The sequence below is a fragment of the Erpetoichthys calabaricus genome, chromosome 3 (genome assembly GCF_900747795.2).
Source record: "Erpetoichthys calabaricus chromosome 3, fErpCal1.3, whole genome shotgun sequence".
Lineage (NCBI taxonomy): Eukaryota > Metazoa > Chordata > Cladistia > Polypteriformes > Polypteridae > Erpetoichthys > Erpetoichthys calabaricus.
Window position 1 is genome coordinate 124,359,543 of NC_041396.2, and position 21,828 is coordinate 124,381,370.

Genomic DNA, 21,828 nt, shown 5'->3' on the forward strand with positions numbered 1-21,828 from the left:
CCAGGATTTTAAATCACCTGTAGCTTGCAAACTGTTTCACCTATTGACTTGAAATCTGGTACACATATAATACGTCACGTCTGCTATCCGCTTTATGGGTGATGATTGTATTACTGTTTTTATGTTTATTTTATTTTAGAATCAACTCCTATCTGCGCACACCAGTGCGGCCGTGGGCAGATGCGTATGGTGTATTGACTCCATGTTATCGTGCATTGCGCGGTCACTGGTATTTTGATAAAAGAATTTGAACAATATATAAGAAGCGTATAAATTATTAAACAGTAAAACATTAACATTTAAGAAGTAAAGTTACATTGAGTACTACTGCAGTGCTTCGGGTATACCTCATTTTTTCTTTGCCCATTACATGCTTAAATGTATACATTTTTTGGTGTACCTACCCGAGAACACGCGACATATAACCGACCGTGGGAGAAGCATGGATTTTAAAGAAGCGTTGAGTTCATCTGCTGGTCTCCCTCGTGGAATAACTGGTAATGTTTCACTAAAATGTACAGCGAGTAAAACGACATTACCTCCTTTTTTTTTTTTGTACGATCTCTGAGATGTTGCTTTTTTCGGTTCAAGGCTTCAGAAGCTCTTTTATGTTCCATCGTGTACTTAATAAGTACTAATTATCCCAAACCATCATCTTTGAATGTTGCAAGACTTTCGCCTTGTATGTAGATCGGGGTAATTACATTCATTGCATTCCTAGTCTGAATCACAATCTGATTGTATGGGTGGTTACCTGGCACTGTAGGGTTGCCACCCGTCCTTTAAAATACGGAATCGTGCCGCGTTTGACAATGAAATTGCGCGTCCCGTTTTGAATCAATACTGGACGGGATTTATCCCGTATTTTTTTAATCATTTTTTTTTTAAAGCAGCGTCTCATGCAAATCATCCCACACGCATTTTATGAAGATGCCTCCGTTCCTACTTTTGATTGGGTAATACTTGATGTCATCGTTAGTTTGATTGGTGTTTTTAACTGTCCAGTGAGGCGGGCGTGTCTTTTAAGTACAGTCTGCAAAGTGTTGGCACTGAGATGTGGCGTCAGCGCCATAGTTGAAGCCCCTAACGTTGCGGTCAGCAAGTCGGCTAACATCCGCCATGTGCCGTCTTTCAGTTGCGAGAAGCAGATCATAGAATGGTTGAAACTGTTGCCCCTAACGTTGCGCCACGGCGTCTGGTTCGTTTATACCTCGTGTCTTCTCATTAAACTTTTATCTCGCGAATATGTTATTGCAATCCGCAGCGGGAGCGTTTCTATAAACTTTATTTAAACTTACGTTTTACACCGTGGTTTGTTTCCCTTATGAACATGCTTGTATGCTTAACTCGCTCCGTTCTCAATTGTTTAATTAATTTTTTGCTCTTCGCTGTTTGCGGCTGTTCCTCCATTTCCCCCTACTTCGTTCTTTTATCTCGCGAATATGTTATTGCAATCCTTAACGGGAGCGTTTCAATAAACTGATTGAAAATAGTTTTGCATTTACCTTTTTAGTAAAAGGCGAGCTTTTAAGCCTGAGAAATCACCCCGTAAATGCACACGTTTAATTGGACATGTGTTAATATGTATGGTTACACAGTATTAAAAGACAGTGAACAACGTCAGTTACCTTTGTTCCCGCGTTTGATAAAAGGTGAGCTTTTAAGCCTGAGAAATCACCCCGTAAATGCACACGTTTAATTGCACATGTGTTAATATGTATGCTTGCACAGTATTAAAAGACAGTTAAAAATTAACGTCATTTACCTTCGTTCCCGCGTGCGACTCGTGCTGTAAATCTCTTCCTTGTTTTTAGTTCACGTGATTACGTAGGAGGCATGATGACGCGATACGTGACTCCGCCTCCTCCATTACAGTGTATGGACAAAAAATATGTTCCAGTTATGACCATTACGCTTTGAATTTCGAAATGAAACCTGCCTAACTTTTGTAAGTAAGCTGTAAGGAATGAGCCTGCCAAATTTCAGCCTTCTACCTACACGGGAAGTTGGAGAATTAGTGATGAGTGAGTCAGTGAGTGAGTGAGTCAGTCAGTGAGGGCTTTGCCTTTTATTAGTATAGACTAGCAAAATACCCGCGCTTCGCAGCGGAGAAGTAGTGTGTTAAAGAGGTTATGAAAAAAAAAGGAAACATTTTAAAAATAACGTAACATGATTGTCAATGTAATTGTGTTGTCATTGTTATGAGTGTTGCTGTGTTTTATATATATAAAATACACACACACACATATAAACATATATATACATATACATATACACATATATATAGATATCTACATATATATATATATATATATATATATATATATATATATACATATACACATCCACATATCAACATATATATATACACATATATACACACACACACGCTTTATGGGTGATGATTGTTTTACTCTTTTTATCTTTATTTTATTTTATTGTAGAATCAACTCCTATCTGCGCACAGCAGGGCAGCCGTGGGCGGATGCGTATGGTGTATTGACTCCATGTTATCGTGCATTGCGCTGTCAGTGGTATTTTGATAAAAGAATTTGAACAACATATAAGAAGCGTATAAATTATTAAACAGTAAAACATTAACATTTAAGAAGTAAAGTAACATTAAGTACTACTGCAGTGCCTTCGGGTATACCTCATTTTTTGTTTGCCCATTACATGCTTAAATGTATACATTTTTTGGTGCACCTACCCGAGAACACGCGACATATAACCGAGCGTGGGAGAAGCATGGATTTTAAACACGCGTTGAGTTCATCTGCTGGTCTCCCTTGTGGAATAACTGGTAATGTTTGACTAAAATCTACAGCGAGTAAAACGACATTACCTCCTTTTTTTTTTTTTACGATCTCTGAGATCTTGCTTTTTTCGGTTCAAGGCTTCATAAGCTGTTTTATGTTGTATGGTGTACTTATCCCAAACCATCATCTTTGAATGTTGCAAGACTTTCGCCTTGTATGTAGATCGGGGTAATTACATTCATTGCATTCCTAGTCTGAATCACAATCTGATTGTATGGGTGGTTACCTGGCACTGTAGGGTTGCCACCCGTCCTTTAAAATACGGAATCGTGCCGCGTTTGAGAATGAAATTGCGCGTCCCGTTTTGAGTCAATACTGGACGGGATTTTTCCCGTATTTTTTTTATCATTTTTTTTTTAAAGCAGCGTCTCATGCAAATCATCCCACACGCATTTTATGAAGATGCCTCCTTTCCTACTTTTGATTGGGTAATACTTGATGTCATCGTTAGTTTGATTGGTGTTTTTAACTGTCCAGTGAGGAGGGCGTGTCTTTTAAGTAGAGTCTGCAAAGTGTTGGCACTGAGATGTGGCGTCAGCGCCATAGTTGAAGCCCCTAACGTTGCGGTCAGCAAGTCGGCTAACATCCGCCATGTGCCGTCTTTCAGTTGCGAGAAGCAGATCATAGAATGGTTGAAACTGTTGCCCCTAACGTTGCGCCACGGCGTGTGGTTCGTTTATACCTCGTGTCTTCTCATTAAACTTTTATCTCGCGAATATGTTATTGCAATCCGCAGCGGGAGCGTTTCTATAAACTTAATTTAAACTTATGTTTTACACCGTGCTTTGTTTCCCTTAAGAACATGCTTATATGCTTAACTCGCTCCGTTCTCAATTGTTTAATTAATTTTTTGCTCTTCGCTGTTTGCGGCTCTTCCTCCATTTCCCCCTACTTCGTTCTTTTATCTCACGAATATGTTATTGCCATCCTTAACGGGAGCGTTTCAATAAACTGATTGAAAATAGTTTTGCATTTACCTTTTTAGTAAAAGGCGAGCTTTTAAGCCTGAGAAATCACCCCGTAAATGCACACGTTTAATTGGACATGTGTTAATATGTATGGTTACACAGTATTAAAAGACAGTGAACAATGTCAGTTACCTTTGTTCCCGCGTTTGATAAAAGGTGAGCTTTTAAGCCTGAGAAATCACCCCGTAAATGCACACGTTTAATTGCACATGTGTTAATATGTATGCTTACACAGTATTAAAACACAGTCAAAAATTAACGTCATTTACCTTCGTTCCCGCGTGTGACTCGTGCTGTAAATGTCTTCCTTGTTTTTACTTCACGTGATTACGTAGGAGGCGTGATGACGCGATACGTGACTCCGCCTCCTCCATTACAGTGTATGGACAAAAAATATGTTCCAGTTATGACCATTACGCTTTGAATTTCGAAATGAAACCTGCCTAACTTTTGTAAGTAAACTGTAAGGAATGAGCCTGCCAAATTTCAGCCTTCTACCTACACGGGAAGTTGGAGAATTAGTGATGAGTGAGTCAGTCAGTGAGTGAGTGAGTGAGTGAGTCAGTCAGTGAGGGCTTTGCCTTTTATTATTATAGATATATACACATATATATACATATATATACACATATATATATATACATATATATATATATATACACACATATATATATATATATACATATATATATATATATATATATATATATACATATATATATATATATATATATATATAGCTGATTACCCAATGGATTCGCTCACTGAGTGCAAGAGAATAAGATAAAATGTATGTATAATGTATGTATAAAATAAGTTTAATTGCCAAATTTATTTTTCCACAAATAAAGAGCACTTACAATAACATAGAAATCAATATAAACAACATTAACATCATTATATGAGAATATGAAGTAATATATAAGAAGCACATTGCATATAAATATAAATTATTAAACAGTAAAATGTTCTTCTATAATACGCTACCGTGGCTATTCGTTTGTCTTTCCAGGATTTTAAATCAGCTGCAGCTCGCAAACCGTTTCACCTATTGACTTGAAATTTGGTACACATATTCTACGTCACATCTACTATTCGCTTTCCCACAGATATGAACATATATATATATATATATACACATACATATACACACACATACACATATATACATATTCATACATAGTGCGTTGCAACACGGGCTGTGATTGTTACATGGGAGGGAGGGGACAAATCACAGCTTCCCGCTTTCTAATCGGCTTGTGATTGCTGCTTTTACGGATGCCCAGATCCCACAGTATTTCCCCTTAGGAGAGGCGTTAGGCAAGTGTAATTGAATAGCGGTGCTGCAAGTTATTACTCTTTTTATCTTTATTTTATTTTATTGTAGAATCAACTCACAGCTGCGAGCACCAGTGCGTGCGTGGCGGATGCATACGGCTGACGTTTTCATTATCTACCACCTTCGCTAATCATTCTTGAGGCAGATTGAAGACTTAAGTGCCAGCTTAACTGAAAAATTAAAGAAAACATACTAAGTTTTAAAAAAAATTAGTTTTAACGGGAAAAGATGCCGACGAAAGAAGAGAAGCAGCGGGACGCTAGGGTGAAGAGCTGCTCATTAAGCAGCAAGCGCATCAACCTCTGAGCAAACGAATGGTAAACGTACAGAGAAAGAGGATAAATACCATGAATGGTCATGTCAAGTGTATTCACTCCACGTTATCGTGCAGTGCGCTGTTACTGGTATTTTGATAAAAGAATCTGAATAACATATAAGAAGCGTATAAATTATTAAACAGTAAAACATTAACATTTAAGAAGTAAAGATACATTGAGTACTACTGTAGTGCTTTCGGGTATAGTACATTTTTTGTTTGCCCATTACATGCATAAATGTATACATTTTTTGGTGTACCTACCCAAGAACACGCGACATGACCCGGCAGTTAAAAATTTATCGCTCCAGCAATTTTAACTCTGTTACAAAGTCATCTAATATGGTATTGCAAACGGCAGTGGGAGCGTTTCTATAAACTCAATTTAAACTTACTGTTTACACCGTGCTTTGAAGATGCATAGTATGCGACACGTGTTTCGCCGTAATTGTCGGCTCATCAGGAGTACACAGTCACTGCACTCCCTTACGGGAATCGATCCTCGGACGTAGAGGCGAAGCCCCTAACGTTGTGCCACGGCGTGTGGTTTGTTCATTTGACAGCATGTAGATCGGGGGTAATTACATTGCAGGCATTCGTAGTCTGATTCACAATCTGATTGTATGGGTGGTTACCTACCAGGTAACGCTTGTGGTTGGTGAGCAAGTCGGCTAACTTCTGCCACGGTGCCCTCTTTCAATTGCGAGAAGCAGATCATACAATGGTTGAAATATTTTAATATATATAGCAAAATCACCGTGCTTCGCAGGGGCGAATATGGTATTGCAAACGGCAGCGTTTCTATAAACATAATTTAAAGTTACGGTTTATACCGTGCTTTGATTCATATTCTTTTCCCAACTTATCAATTGTGTAATGTGTTTCTTGAACAGGTTTGATTCATGGAAGTGATCACTCCTGCTGCGTTCAGTCACTTCACATGAGCCGCTCTCTTGTGTGATGTTGCGATGTCCACGGGTTTATTTAATGTTAGCTAAGACCCGGCAGTTAAAAGTTTCTCGCTACAGCAATTTTAACTCTGTTACAAAGTGATGCAAACTCTCGTTTATACCTCGTGTCTTCTCATTAAACTTGTATCTTGCGAATATGGCATTGCAAACGGCAGCGGGAGCGTTTCTATAAAGTTAATTTAAGGTTACGGTTTACACCATGCTTTGTTATACCTCGTGTCTTCTCATTAAACTTGTATCTCGCGAATATGGTATTGCAAACGGCAGCGGGAGCGTTTCTATAAAGTTAATTTAGACTTACTGTTTACACCGTGCTTTTTTATACCTCGTGTCTTATGAAGATGCTTGTATGCGTCACTCACTCGCTTCTTATTGTTTCGCTGCCTTGTCAATTGTGTAATGAATGTTTTCTTCAGCGCTCTTTGGGGCTCCTCCTTCTTTTCTACGTACTGAGTTCACAGTCAGTTCACGTGATTACGTGGGATGCGTGATGACGCGACACGCAACTCAGTCTCCTACGGCCATCTTGCTGCCTTCCATTACAGTATATGGACAAAAAAGAGGTTCCAGTTATGACCATTACGCATATAATTTTGAAATGAAACCTACCTAACTTTTGTAAGTAAGCTGTAAGGAATGAGCCTGCCAAATTTCAGCCTTCCACCTACACGGGAAGTTGGACAATTAGTGATGAGTGAGTCAGTCAGTCAGTGAGTGAGTGAATCAGTCAGTGAGGGCTTTGCCTTTTATTATTATATATATATATATATATATATATATATATATATATATATATATATATATAAAAATAAATGGGTGGCGCAGTGGGTAGCGCTGCTGCCTCGCAGTTGGGAGACCTGGGGCCCGGGTTTGCTTCCCGGGTCCTCCCAGCGTGGAGTTTGCATGTTCTCCCCGTGTCTGTGTGGGTTTCCTCCGGGCGTTCCGGTTTCCTCCCACAGTCCAAAGACATGCAGGTTAGGTGGATTGGAGATTCTAAATTGCCCCTAGTGTGTGCTTGGTGTGTGGGTGTGTTTGTGTGTGTCCTGCGGTGGGTTGGCACCCTGCCCGGGATTGGTTCCTGCCTTGCACCCTGTGTTGGCTGGGATTGGCTTCAGCAGACCCCCGTGACCCTGTGTTCAGATTCAGCGGGTTGGAAAATGGATGGATGGAGATATATTTTATATATATATATATAATATATATATATATATATGTATGGATATCCATCCATCCATCCATTATCCAACCCTCTATATCCTAACTACAGAGTCACGGGGGTCTGCTGGAGCCAATCCCAGCCAACACAGGGTGCAAGGCAGGAAACATACCCCGGGCAGGGCGCCAGCGCACCGCAGTGGAGCCAATCCATATATATAAATTATGGGAGTAGTTATATGACTGCACCATCTGTCAAAATGTCAAAAAATGATTGATGAGTTAAGCCCCGCCCCTTCTGGATTGACGTCATAAACTCCCGCCCCCTTCCGGTTTCCCCGGCTGGACGTCCGTCACTTCCGTGACCCCCACCCTTCCTGTTTTTACCACAGGAAATGGCCAAGATCCGTTTGGCGGATGTCCGGTCCTTCCTTGAACCCTCCCATCCTGTTTTTAACCCAGGAAACACCTGTCCCTTCCTTTAACCCTCCCATCCTGTTTTTACCCCAGGAAACATCTGTCCCTTCCTTGAACCCTCCCATCCTGTTTTTACCCCAGGAAATGGCCAAGATTTTATTTGATGGATGGGTGCCCCCTCCTTGAACCCGCCCCCACCTCTCCCGAGGACAAGTTCAGGCAAGTCTGTAGCAGACCCTGCCGTCCGCACCTCTCGGTGGTCGCAGGACCTCTGACTTAGAGTTTCCTGCCCACGGTCGGTTAACCCTGAGGACGCCCCCTTCCGATCCCCGCCCCTAGAGGAAGAGAACGCCCACACACACACACACACACACACACACACACCGGATGGCCGTCATAGTCATTTTGACTCTGAGTCCACCCCCAGGCCAGTCCTTGATCATTTCTCCCCGAGGAGAGACAACCACACACATGTTTCAGCCTCTCCATTCTGCCTTATAGCCATTCCTGACTCTAGTGCTTTGGGTAAGAAAATCTCTGTATCTATTATTTAAAATATCTAAACTTTTATCTAAATCAAAAATGATTTTCTTCAGCTCACAGACCGTCTCTAAGCTGAAAAAGCCTTTACTTCACCCCGCAGGGTGCTGTCCGGCAATCTGTCTCGGAGCAGGCTGCCTCTGCCTGTAGCCCGAGGAGAGATCGCCTCCACACACACACGCACACACACACACCCCAACATGTTAAGGAAGGGCCCCTACCATCCAGGCCTCCTGGGGACCATTCCTGTCTCTAGTGCTTTGGGCAAGAAACTCTGATTTAAAATATCTATTCCTTTATCTAAGTAAATGATTTCTTCACCTCACAGACCGTCTCTAAGCTGAAAAAGCCTTTACTTCACCCTGCAGGGTGCTGTCTGGCTGTCTGTCTCGGAGCAGGCTGCCTGTAGTTTCCAAATACAAGCTGCCCGGTTCTCTCCGTCTACTGTTGGAGCAGACCGCTGCGCGTGCACGCAGAGAGCTGGCAAACTTTCTGACCGCACAGCCCCAGGAAACTGACATCCCCACAGGATGCGTCCTTCGCGCAGAGTGGTTTAGACCCTACCCCCAAGGCTACGAGCCTCAGGTGCTGCGTTCTCAGCGCATGCGTATCAGGAGCTAAACCCCACGAGATGTAAAAGTTTTTTAATGATAACGAGATCGATATAAGATCTGTAAAATAATAGGCAACAGGATCCTTTTAAATAACGTTTGAGACGTATAAATTTTACCCCCGGAGTTATATATTTAAAAAATCCCTGCCAAGTGAAATTGTCTTAAGCCTTTGGGAGCTCACAAGTTCCTGATGGATAGCCTGATCTTTAAGCCCGTATCAGATCGTTCGGGGCAGTGTAAAAATGGTCTCACCTTGTGATATTAAAAGATTTCGAATGCTTACAAAGTTGACTTTTCAACCCGAACAATACACGGATGTTCACGGTCATCAGCTCTGACATCCTGAAGCTAAGTGGGGTGGGGGTGTAGCTATTAGGACGGATCAATCCTTATACTGACACAAAAGATGTTCACACATAATTACTTTAACATAAGGTTCAGTTTGAAACACACTTAAAGTGAGGCCAGACATTTGCTAAAATAAATCTATGCATAACAAAGGACCTTTTTAAAAAATACAGGACTTTTCGGTGTCCGGCCATCTGCACAGAGCACCGACAGTCAATATAACGGTAAGAACCGTTCAGGATTATTATAAGTGTTAAATGAGCATGTTTTAAAACGGAGGGATGAATCCTTATATTTTATACTTAATATTTTCCAAGTTGATTCTCCGGTAATTCCATTTTAAAAATATTTGTTTACAGTGTGCAGGAATTATCAGCATGTTAATTTACACACAGCGCATGTGTAGGAGCGTGAGCGCGCTCGTGTGTATATAAATTGTAGCATTTTATATTTCTATCTCTCTATCTACGTGTACGACGATTAATGTTCATAGGACTGAAGCAAACAGTATTAGTTTTTTTTTTTTTTTTCTCTTACCGAAACGGGCTTTACAATCAATTAAGTTTTGTCTCGGCGTCTGAAATTCAAACAGGTTCTCTCCTCTGAGAATATTCAGGCCTGGTTTAAAAGAGCAGGCAGGGTGTGTAATAGCTCGGACATAAGACGTCCGTATTCTGAACTATGTACTCGGTTATTTTTTGTACGGAGCCGCCTGTTTTAAAAGTCTGATAACGAAACATTTATGCTTTATAAATATTCTCATTTGGACAGCCGGCTGGAGACAGATTGACTGAACCCTGAACACGGACCCAAGAATTTATATCTTAATACACAGGGGTGCTGAGATCAGGCTGTCTGGTTTTTATTTAAGTCTTTAGATTTTAAAAAGTTTGCTTGCGAGTGTATTCATATTTATACCCGCGATCCTATTAAACTAGTAATGAAAGGAATGGACGTGTTTAAAAGGGGTCCGAGAAAACCCTCCTTTCTGATTTAACGGTAATTTTCTATCGCAGAGTTTTTAAACGGTGCAACGAGCCTTCTTCAGCAGAGGGTTGAGTGCGTGTGTTACTGGGGTATGTTTTACCAGGCACAGAGTATCCAATATACTGTATTAACACGGTACTAGTCAGGATTTCACTTTGTTTTTTAAATCTGGTACCTCCTTTTTCCATCTTGTGCATTGTTCAGTAAACCTTATTTTGGTGGATCAGAACATTTTTTTGGTGGATCAGAACATTTTTTGGTGGATCAGAACATTTTGCTTACACCCCAATCATTATTCTCTTTAGGTTTTTAACTGTTATACCTACATTTTATAAGTTTCAGCAGTCCTTGTTTCTGTGACAGTAACTTAATCATATGGTGTAAAAATCCGGACTACTCACTTTTTAAAAGCTCTGAATTTACCAATTCAATCAATATGTCAGCTTTGGATCCATTTCACCAAGGCAATTGGGGGATTCCTCTTTGTAGATTTTAGTTTGAAGGGACAGCATTTCTCAACCTTTAAAACTGTGTTATGAAAACTTGGGTCGCAAATACGTAATCGTGTCCCCCTAACGTTTTCTTTTTTTTTTTGAAAGGAGCCCCTAATACCAATTTGTTCTTTTTAAGTAATGATATAACATAGAGGCACGTTTTATTATACCTACTTAACTTTTAGCGACATTTATCTAACCCTATATTTATTTTTCTAGCATCAGAATGTAGTTTGAATTAATTTGTTATGGTTTCAATAGATGTATTTTTCATATTTTCGATTCTTGTTTTCTTTTTGTTACGTCACGCCCCCCTAGGGGGGACAGCCCCACAGTTTGGGAACCACTGTGTAGGGGATGATTTGTAAAACACTCTGCTTCACTTCAAGTTAAAGTAGATTTGCTCAGTTATTCAGCTGTCCATCGGTGTTCCATTTTTGTTATAAATTGTATTTAGTCTCTCTTTATTTACTAAACGTTTTATATGTTGAATAGAAAACAGTTATCTTGTTCAGGTTTTAGCTTAAAACAGCATTTTCATCATCAGGCTATGAGCACTTTGATACTCAGGGTGCTTTGTATAATACAAAGTTTTAGAAATTCTGTTACTGCTTGGTAATAGCCTTCCATTTTACCGCAGTTATAAACCCCTGAAAAATAAGATTGGTTATAGGACGTTATATAAGCCTATACACTACAGGGATGATCAGGCTTATTTTGGACATGTTAGGCAAATCAGGAAGGAAAATGTTTTAGTGAATAGTTACATAATATCTATTACCAGTAACGGCGTACTGCACGATAACGTGCAGTGAATACACTTGACTTGAGCATTCATAGTATTTCTCCTCTTTCTCTGGACGTGTAGCATTCGTTTGCTCAGAGGATGAGGGGTTTGCTGCTTCCTGAGCAGCTTTTTTTTTTTTTTTTTCTCTCCACCCTAGCGGCCCCCTGCTTCTCACGCATGCGCAGCACGGCCGCCCTACTGCGCGGTGCCGAGAGTTGATTCAACAATAAAAAGAGTAATAAAATCATCACCCGAAAGCGTATAGTAGCCGTCACGTAGTATATGTGTAACAAATTTCAAATCAATAGGTTTGCGAGCTGCAGGTGATGTAAAATCCTGAACAGACAAACAAACAGCTACGTTAGCTTATTATAGAAGAAGATATGTGTTAGCACAAGGATTACAAGTTTACTAAAACTGTGAGGTTTATTCTTTCTTTTAGGTAGTCCAAGTTACATAGGACATCTAGCCTTGAAAACGGCTTTTTCCCCCATCTGTTTGTGAAGAAAAAACATCCTTTGTTTGAGTCGCATTCAGGGTGAAGGGGATGTAAGTTTGAACTGTGATTCCAAGAGTCAAGAAGTGGTTGCATTCTTCTTGATTACGAGTCAAAGGCCCCGGGGTTTGTGCGGTGATCATGGTGAAGGACAGATTTAAGCTAGACATTATTATTATTATTATTATTATTATTCCAAAATGAAACATTGACTCGCCCATAACCACATCAAGCAAGTATCACAAATACAAGACAGTAAAAAACTAAATTTACAAGCAATAAGTCGCAGAGGAAATTAAAAAACATATTAAGAACGGATCAACAGGGGATCAACCCAAACTCACAGCACACTGCAACTGAACATACGTGTTTTGCAGTATATTATTAGCTAAACGGTCATCTATTCAGCCCGTTCCTCGGATTTGCAATGAGTTGGGCAAAACATGATTTAACATCTGAGACTATGAGGCTAATTAACATTAGACTGGTATTGTTAGGACCTTATCCGGCACTAAAAGTTGGGTTCCTCCAGAGTCAGGAAGAACATGAAAAAGTGGAGTTATAAAGGAGTTATTACAATTTGAAAAATTGTCATAAGGTATAAAAAACATTGATATGGGGGCAAAACCAGCATAAAAAGAAACCTTTTTGAAATAAATAATAAGCTTTTTTGACGTGAACAGTCTGGAATAGTCTGAAGATGTCTTAAAGAGTTAATTTTTAAATAAACCTTATAAACAGCGCCCAGTGCTTGATAATATACTTAACACTAGTTGATATCATTAAATGGTACTTCTATGTTTTTATTTAGTTTTAATATTTTTAATATTACTTTTGCAAGCTTTATTTAAAAATTAACTCTTTAAGACAGACTGTGCCGGATAAGGTCCTAACAATACCAGTCTAATGTTAATTAGCCTCATAGTCTCAGATGTTAAATCATGTTTTGCCCAACTCATTGCAAATCCGAGGAACGGGCTGAATAGATGACCGTTTAGCTAATAATATACTGCAAAACACGTATGTTCAGTTGCAGTGTGCTGTGAGTTTGGGTTGATCCCCTGTTGATCCGTTCTTAATATGTTTTTTAATTTCCTCTGCGACTTATTGCTTGTAAATTTAGTTTTTTACTGTCTTGTATTTGTGATACTTGCTTGATGTGGTTATGGGCGAGTCAATGTTTCATTTTGGAATAATAATAATAATAATAATAATAATAATAATGTCTAGCTTAAATCTGCCCTTCACCATGATCACCGCACAAACCCCGGGGCCTTTGACTCGTAATCAAGAAGAATGCAACCACTTCTTGACTCTTGGAATCACAGTTCAAACTTACATCCCCTTCACCCTGAATGCGACTCAAACAAAGGATGTTTTTTCTTCACAAACAGATGGGGGAAAAAGCCGTTTTCAAGGCTAGATGTCCTATGTAACTTGGACTACCTAAAAGAAAGAATAAACCTCACAGTTTTAGTAAACTTGTAATCCTTGTGCTAACACATATCTTCTTCTATAATAAGCTAACGTAGCTGTTTGTTTGTCTGTTCAGGATTTTACATCACCTGCAGCTCGCAAACCTATTGATTTGAAATTTGTTACACATATACTACGTGACGGCTACTATACGCTTTCGGGTGATGATTTTATTACTCTTTTTATTGTTGAATCAACTCTCGGCCCCGCGCAGTAGGGGGGCCGGGCTGCGCATGGGTGAGAAGCAGGGGGCCGCTAGGGTGGAGAAAAAAAAAAAAAAAAAAAAGCTGCTCAGGAAGCAGCAAACCCCTCATCCTCTGAGCAAACGAATGCTACACGTCCAGAGAAAGAGGAGAAATACTATGAATGCTCAAGTCAAGTGTATTCACTGCACGTTATCGTGCAGTACGCCGTTACTGGTAATAGATATTATGTAACTATTCACTAAAACATTTTCCTTCCTGATTTGCCTAACATGTCCAAAATAAGCCTGATCATCCCTGTAGTGTATAGGCTTATATAACGTCCTATAACCAATCTTATTTTTCAGGGGTTTATAACTGCGGTAAAATGGAAGGCTATTACCAAGCAGTAACAGAATTTCTAAAACTTTGTATTATACAAAGCACCCTGAGTATCAAAGTGCTCATAGCCTGATGATGAAAATGCTGTTTTAAGCTAAAACCTGAACAAGATAACTGTTTTCTATTCAACATATAAAATGTTTAGTAAATAAAGAGAGACTAAATACAATTTATAACAAAAATGGAACACCGATGGACAGCTGAATAACTGAGCAAATCTACTTTAACTTGAAGTGAAGCAGAGTGTTTTACAAATCATCCCCTACACAGTGGTTCCCAAACTGTGGGGCTGTCCCCCCTAGGGGGGCGCGACGTAACAAAAAGAAAACAAGAATCGAAAATATGAAAAATACATCTATTGAAACCATAACAAATTAACTCAAACTACATTCTGATGCTAGAAAAATAAATATAGAGTTAGATAAATGTCGCTAAAAGTTAAGTAGGTATAATAAAACGTGCCTCTATGTTATATCATTACTTAAAAAGAACAAATTGGTATTAGGGGCTCCTTTCAAAAAAAAAAAGAAAACGTTAGGGGGACACGATTACGTATTTGCGACCCAAGTTTTCATAACACAGTTTTAAAGGTTGAGAAATGCTGTCCCTTCAAACTAAAATCTACAAAGAGGAATCCCCCAATTGCCTTGGTGAAATGGATCCAAAGCTGACATATTGATTGAATTGGTAAATTCAGAGCTTTTAAAAAGTGAGTAGTCCGGATTTTTACACCATATGATTAAGTTACTGTCACAGAAACAAGGACTGCTGAAACTTATAAAATGTAGGTATAACAGTTAAAAACCTAAAGAGAATAATGATTGGGGTGTAAGCAAAATGTTCTGATCCACCAAAAAATGTTCTGATCCACCAAAAAAATGTTCTGATCCACCAAAATAAGGTTTACTGAACAATGCACAAGATGGAAAAAGGAGGTACCAGATTTAAAAAACAAAGTGAAATCCTGACTAGTACCGTGTTAATACAGTATATTGGATACTCTGTGCCTGGTAAAACATACCCCAGTAACACACGCACTCAACCCTCTGCTGAAGAAGGCTCGTTGCACCGTTTAAAAACTCTGCGATAGAAAATTACCGTTAAATCAGAAAGGAGGGTTTTCTCGGACCCCTTTTAAACACGTCCATTCCTTTCATTACTAGTTTAAAAGGATCGCGGGTATAAATATGAATACACTCGCAAGCAAACTTTTTAAAATCTAAAGACTTAAATAAAAACCAGACAGCCTGATCTCAGCACCCCTGTGTATTAAGATATAAATTCTTGGGTCCGTGTTCAGGGTTCAGTCAATCTGTCTCCAGCCGGCTGTCCAAATGAGAATATTTATAAAGCATAAATGTTTCGTTATCAGACTTTTAAAACAGGCGGCTCCGTACAAAAAATAACCGAGTACATAGTTCAGAATACGGACGTCTTATGTCCGAGCTATTACACACCCTGCCTGCTCTTTTAAACCAGGCCTGAATATTCTCAGAGGAGAGAACCTGTTTGAATTTCAGACGCCGAGACAAAACTTAATTGATTGTAAAGCCCGTTTCGGTAAGAGAAAAAAAAAAAAAAAAACTAATACTGTTTGCTTCAGTCCTATGAACATTAATCGTCGTACACGTAGATAGAGAGATAGAAATATAAAATGCTACAATTTATATACACACGAGCGCGCTCACGCTCCTACACATGCGCTGTGTGTAAATTAACATGCTGATAATTCCTGCACACTGTAAACAAATATTTTTAAAATGGAATTACCGGAGAATCAACTTGGAAAATATTAAGTATAAAATATAAGGATTCATCCCTCCGTTTTAAAACATGCTCATTTAACACTTATAATAATCCTGAACGGTTCTTACCGTTATATTGACTGTCGGTGCTCTGTGCAGATGGCCGGACACCGAAAAGTCCTGTATTTTTTAAAAAAGGTCCTTTGTTATGCATAGATTTATTTTAGCAAATGTCTGGCCTCACTTTAAGTGTGTTTCAAACTGAACCTTATGTTAAAGTAATTATGTGTGAACATCTTTTGTGTCGGTATAAGGATTGATCCGTCCTAATAGCTACACCCCCACCCCACTTAGCTTCAGGATGTCAGAGCTGATGACCGTGAACATCCGTGTATTGTTCGGGTTGAAAAGTCAACTTTGTAAGCATTCGAAATCTTTTAATATCACAAGGTGAGACCATTTTTACACTGCCCCGAACGATCTGATACGGGCTTAAAGATCAGGCTATCCATCAGGAACTTGTGAGCTCCCAAAGGCTTAAGACAATTTCACTTGGCAGGGATTTTTTAAATATATAACTCCGGGGGTAAAATTTATACGTCTCAAACGTTATTTAAAAGGATCCTGTTGCCTATTATTTTACAGATCTTATATCGATCTCGTTATCATTAAAAAACTTTTACATCTCGTGGGGTTTAGCTCCTGATACGCATGCGCTGAGAACGCAGCGCCTGAGGCTCGTAGCCTTGGGGGTAGGGTCTAAACCACTCTGCGCGAAGGACGCATCCTGTGGGGATGTCAGTTTCCTGGGGCTGTGCGGTCAGAAAGTTTGCCAGCTCTCTGCGTGCACGCGCAGTGGTCTGCTTCAACAGTAGACGGAGAGAACCGGGCAGCTTGTATTTGGAAACTACAGGCAGCCTGCTCCGAGACAGACAGCCAGACAGCACCCTGCGGGGTGAAGTAAAGGCTTTTTCAGCTTAGAGACGGTCTGTGAGGTGAAGAAATCATTTACTTAGATAAAGGAATAGATATTTTAAATCATAGAGTTTCTTGCCCAAAGCACTGGAGACAGGAATGGTCCCCAGGAGGCCTGGATGGTAGGGGCCCTTCCTTAACATGTTGGGGTGTGTGTGTGTGTGCGTGTGTGTGTGGAGGCGATCTCTCCTCGGGCTACAGGCAGAGGCAGTCTGCTCCGAGACAGATTGCCGGACAGCACCCTGCGGGGTGAAGTAAAGGCTTTTTCAGCTTAGAGACGGTCTGTGAGCTGAAGAAAATCATTTTTGATTTAGATAAAAGTTTAGATATTTTAAATAATAGATACAGAGATTTTCTTACCCAAAGCACTAGAGTCAGGAATGGCTATAAGGCAGAATGGAGAGGCTGAAACATGTGTGTGGTTGTCTCTCCTCGGGGAGAAATGATCAAGGACTGGCCTGGGGGTGGACTCAGAGTCAAAATGACTATGACGGCCATCCGGTGTGTGTGTGTGTGTGTGTGTGTGTGTGTGGGCGTTCTCTTCCTCTAGGGGCGGGGATCGGAAGGGGGCGTCCTCAGGGTTAACCGACCGTGGGCAGGAAACTCTAAGTCAGAAGACCTGCGACCACCAAGAGGTGCGGACGGCAGGGTCTGCTACAGACTTGCCTGAACTTGTCCTCGGGAGAGGTGGGGGCGGGTTCAAGGAGGGGGCACCCATCCATCAAATAAAATCTTGGCCATTTCCTGGGGTAAAAACAGGATGGGAGGGTTCAAGGAAGGGACAGATGTTTCCTGGGGTAAAAACAGGATGGGAGGGTTCAAGGAAGGGACAGGTGTTTCCTGGGTTAAAAACAGGATGGGAGGGTTCAAGGAAGGACCGGACATCCGCCAAACGGATCTTGGCCATTTCCTGTGGTAAAAACAGGAAGGGTGGGGGTCACGGAAGTGACGGACTTCCAGCCGGGGAAACCGGAAGGGGGCGGGAGTTTATGACGTCAATCCAGAAGGGGCGGGGCTTAACTCATCAATCATTTTTTGACATTTTGACAGATGGTGCAGTCATATAACTACTTATGGGGTGCCAAACAGGCAAATATAATAATTTTTTGAATATATAAAGTCAAAGCCTGATTATATAAAGTCAGTGGCGGAATGTATAAAGTCTTTCCCAAATATAAAAAGTCCTTCCCGAATATATAAAGTCATTCCTGAAAATATAAAGTCAGCGTAGGAATATATAAAGTCAAAGCTTGAATATATAAAGTCATTCCTGATTATATATAACGTCAAAGCCTGATTATATAAAGTCAGCATTGGAATATATAAAATCATTCCCGAATATATAAAATTAGGATAATTCACTCATACTAGTGAAAGGTAAACTTTGACAGAAGCCACTCAGAGTTGATCGGGCTTGTGAGATTCGTCCAAAAAAAATACGCCCATACAAAAAGAATAAATGAATATAGTGTTTAAAATGCTAGGCACATACATCATTTTGAATACATTAACTGAACAGTGTTTTTTTTTTTAAAATATTTTTCTGAAGAAGTTTTGTTAACTTATTTAATTACGTTGTATTAGGAACTCATTGAGTTTACTAAAATGTGCCTGTGTCATTTTAATTAATATCAAAATAATCTGACTTTAAATTTCTATATTCAGGGGTGAGTTTATATATTCCGATGCTGACTTTATATATTCCTAAAATCATTGTAACTGCCTGTTTGGCACCCCCTAATATATATATATAAATGGATATACAGTGCACCCGGAAAGTATTCACAGCGCATCACTTTTTCCACATTTTTTTATGTTACAGCCTTATTCCAAAATGGATTAAATTCATTTTTTTCCTCAGAATTCTACACACAACGCCCCATAATGACAATGTGAAAAAAGTTTAGTTGAGAGTTTTGCAAATTTATTAAAAATAAAAAAAACTGAGAAATCGCATGTACATAAGTATTCACAGCCTTTGCTCAATACTTTGTCGATGCACCTTTGGCAGCAATTACAACCTCAAGTCTTGTTGAATATGATGCCACAAGCTTGGCACACCTATCCTTGGCCAGTTTTGCCCATTCCTCTTTGCAGCACCTCTCAAGCTCCATCAGGTTGGATGGGAAGCGTTGGTGCACAGCCATTTTAAGATCTCTCCAGAGATGTTCAATTATATTCAAGTCTGGGCTCTGGCTGGGCAACTCAAGGACATTCACAGAGTTGTCCTGAAGCCACTCCTTTGATATCTTGGCTGTGTGTTTAGGGTCGTTGTCCTGCTGAAAGATGAACCGTCGCCCCAGTCTGAGGTCAAGGGTGCTCTGGAGCAGGTTTTCATCCAGGATGTCTCTATACATTGCTGCATTCATTTTTCCCTTTATCCTGACTAGTCTCCCAGTCCCTGCCACTGAAAAACATCCCCACAGCATGATGCTGCCACCACCATGCTTCACTGGTGGTGAAACTTTCTCCACAGAGGACCTTTGAAGCTCTGACAGAGTATGTATATGTATATATGTGTATATGTATGTATGTATGTATGTATATATATATATGTGTGTGTGTGTGTATATGTATGTATATATATATGTATATGTGTGTGTGTATATGTATGTGTGTGTATATATATATATATATATATATATACACATACATATATGTGTGTGTGTATGTATGTATATATATATATATATATATATATATATATATATATATATATATATCTATACTACTGCGGTGGGTTGGCACCCTGCCCAGGATTGTTTCCTGCCTTGTGACCTGTGTTGGCTGGTATTGGCTCCAGCAGACCCCCGTGACCCTGTGTTCGGATTCAGCTGGTTGGAAAATGGATGGATGGATGGATATCTATACTAATAAAAGGCAAAGCCCTCACTCAGTCATTCACTCACTCACTCACTCATCACTAATTCTCCAACTTCCCGTGTAGGTGGAAGGCTGAAATTTGGCAGGCTCATTCCTTACAGCTTACTTACAAAAGTTAGGCAGGTTTCATTTCGAAATTCTACGCGTAATGGTCATAACTGGAACCTTTTTTTTGTCCATATACTGTAATGGAGAAGGTGGAGTCGCGTATCGCGTCATCACGCCTCCTACGTAATCACGTAAACTGAAAACAAGGAAGAGCCCCAAAGAGCGCTGAAGAAAGCATTCTCCGTCAACCTCCACACTTCCCCCGCCCTTCCGCATATCACGGCATTTTCGTTAATGAAGTGACGTAATACTCCAGCTCCACCTTCTTCACAAGTTCGTTCACCAAATTATTTGTCAATTATATTTCACAGTAAGAATGTACAGCACGACTCAAATGCGGGAACGAAGGCAAATGACGTTAATTGTTGAGTGTCTTTTAATACTGTCTAAGCATACATATTAACACATGTGCAATTAAACGTGTGCATTTACGGGGTGATTTCTCAGGCTTAAAAGCCCGCCTTTTATTAAAAAGGTAAATGCAAACTGTTTTCATTCTGAAGGGCACAAACCACGTTAGATTTCAGCCGTTAAACGCGCAAAAATGTCGGTACACCAGATAAATAAGCGCAACATATTATCAGTTGTATTGTATGCTTACAATACATATATAAATGTGTTAATCGTTAACTAATAGTATGGGATGGTGTTTTTTCGACTCGCGACTTGATTTAAACGATTGCAAGTCTTGGTGGGTTTGCGTAGCTTATTGTCAATATCATTACACCTCTTTTTAAGACTTATTGACTGAAACGGGCTTTCACGAAAAAAGTTAGGGCTTTGCTACAGGATACACCCTCCACAAGTTAAGGAAGTAAAAATAAAGGTATATATTTCTGTTTTATTTAAAACTTTTAAGTTCATATGCATAGCCCCATTTGGCTGTTTTAGTTTTTTTTTTTAATCAGGTAAATGACGTTAATTGTTGAGTGTCTTTTAATACTGTGTAAGCATACATATTAACACATGTGCAATTAAACGTGTGCATTTACGTGGTGATTTCTCAGGCTTAAAAGCTCACCTTTTATTAAAAAGGTAAATGCAAACTGTTTTCATTCTGAAGGGCACAAACCACGTTGGATTTCAGCCGTTAAACGCGCAAAAATGTCGGTACACCAGATAAATAAGCGCAACATAATATCAGTTGTATTGTATGCTTACAATACATATAGAAATGTGTTAATCGTTAATTAATAGTATGGGATGGTGTTTTTCGACTCAGCTGCAGATGCCGATGGAGACCAGAACTGCTTTGGAAAAATATGAATGCCTTGGGGCCGATCTGGAAGAAGGTAGTGTAGCGCCTTGATTTAAATGATTCCATGTCTTGGTGGGTTTGCCTAGCTTATTGTCAATATCTTTACACCTGTTTTTAGGACTTATTGACTGAAATGGGCTTTCACGAAGAAACTTAGGGCTTTGCTACAGGATACACCCTCCACAAGTTAAGGAAGTAAAAATAAAGGTATATATTTCTGTTTTATTTAAACCTTTTAAGTTCGTATGCATAGCCCCATTTGGCTGTTTTAGTTTTTTTTTTCTTTCTTCAGTAATATTTAATCTCCTTAAAGAAAAACAACAAATGCATTTTACCTTTTTTGTATCTCTTTAGTAATATTTTAGTGTAAAAGGATAACCAGTATTTAAACCTTTTATGTTACTTTATAAAGTTATTTTACACAATGTTGAAAAATTAATAAGAAAGCTACATATTTTGGCTGCTGCTGCTTTAATTTTCAATGAAATGAAAAAAGCTCTCCAAGAGAAAACCTCAATGAAGAAGAAAAAGTTTGCACTATCTAAAAA

At 39.6% G+C, this 21,828-nt stretch overlaps 1 long non-coding RNA gene across 1 annotated transcript in view; it reads left to right on the forward strand.

Annotated features, from left to right (window-relative positions):
- The window catches only part of LOC127526993 (uncharacterized), a 28,001-nt gene extending 6,514 nt beyond the window's left edge, over positions 1 to 21,487 (forward strand). The window contains exons 2-3 of the long non-coding RNA XR_007934359.1: positions 21,245 to 21,314; positions 21,399 to 21,487. This is a non-coding gene — a long non-coding RNA (uncharacterized LOC127526993). The remainder of the gene's footprint in view (positions 1 to 21,244; positions 21,315 to 21,398) is intronic.
- The last annotated feature ends 341 nt before the right edge of the window (positions 21,488 to 21,828 follow it).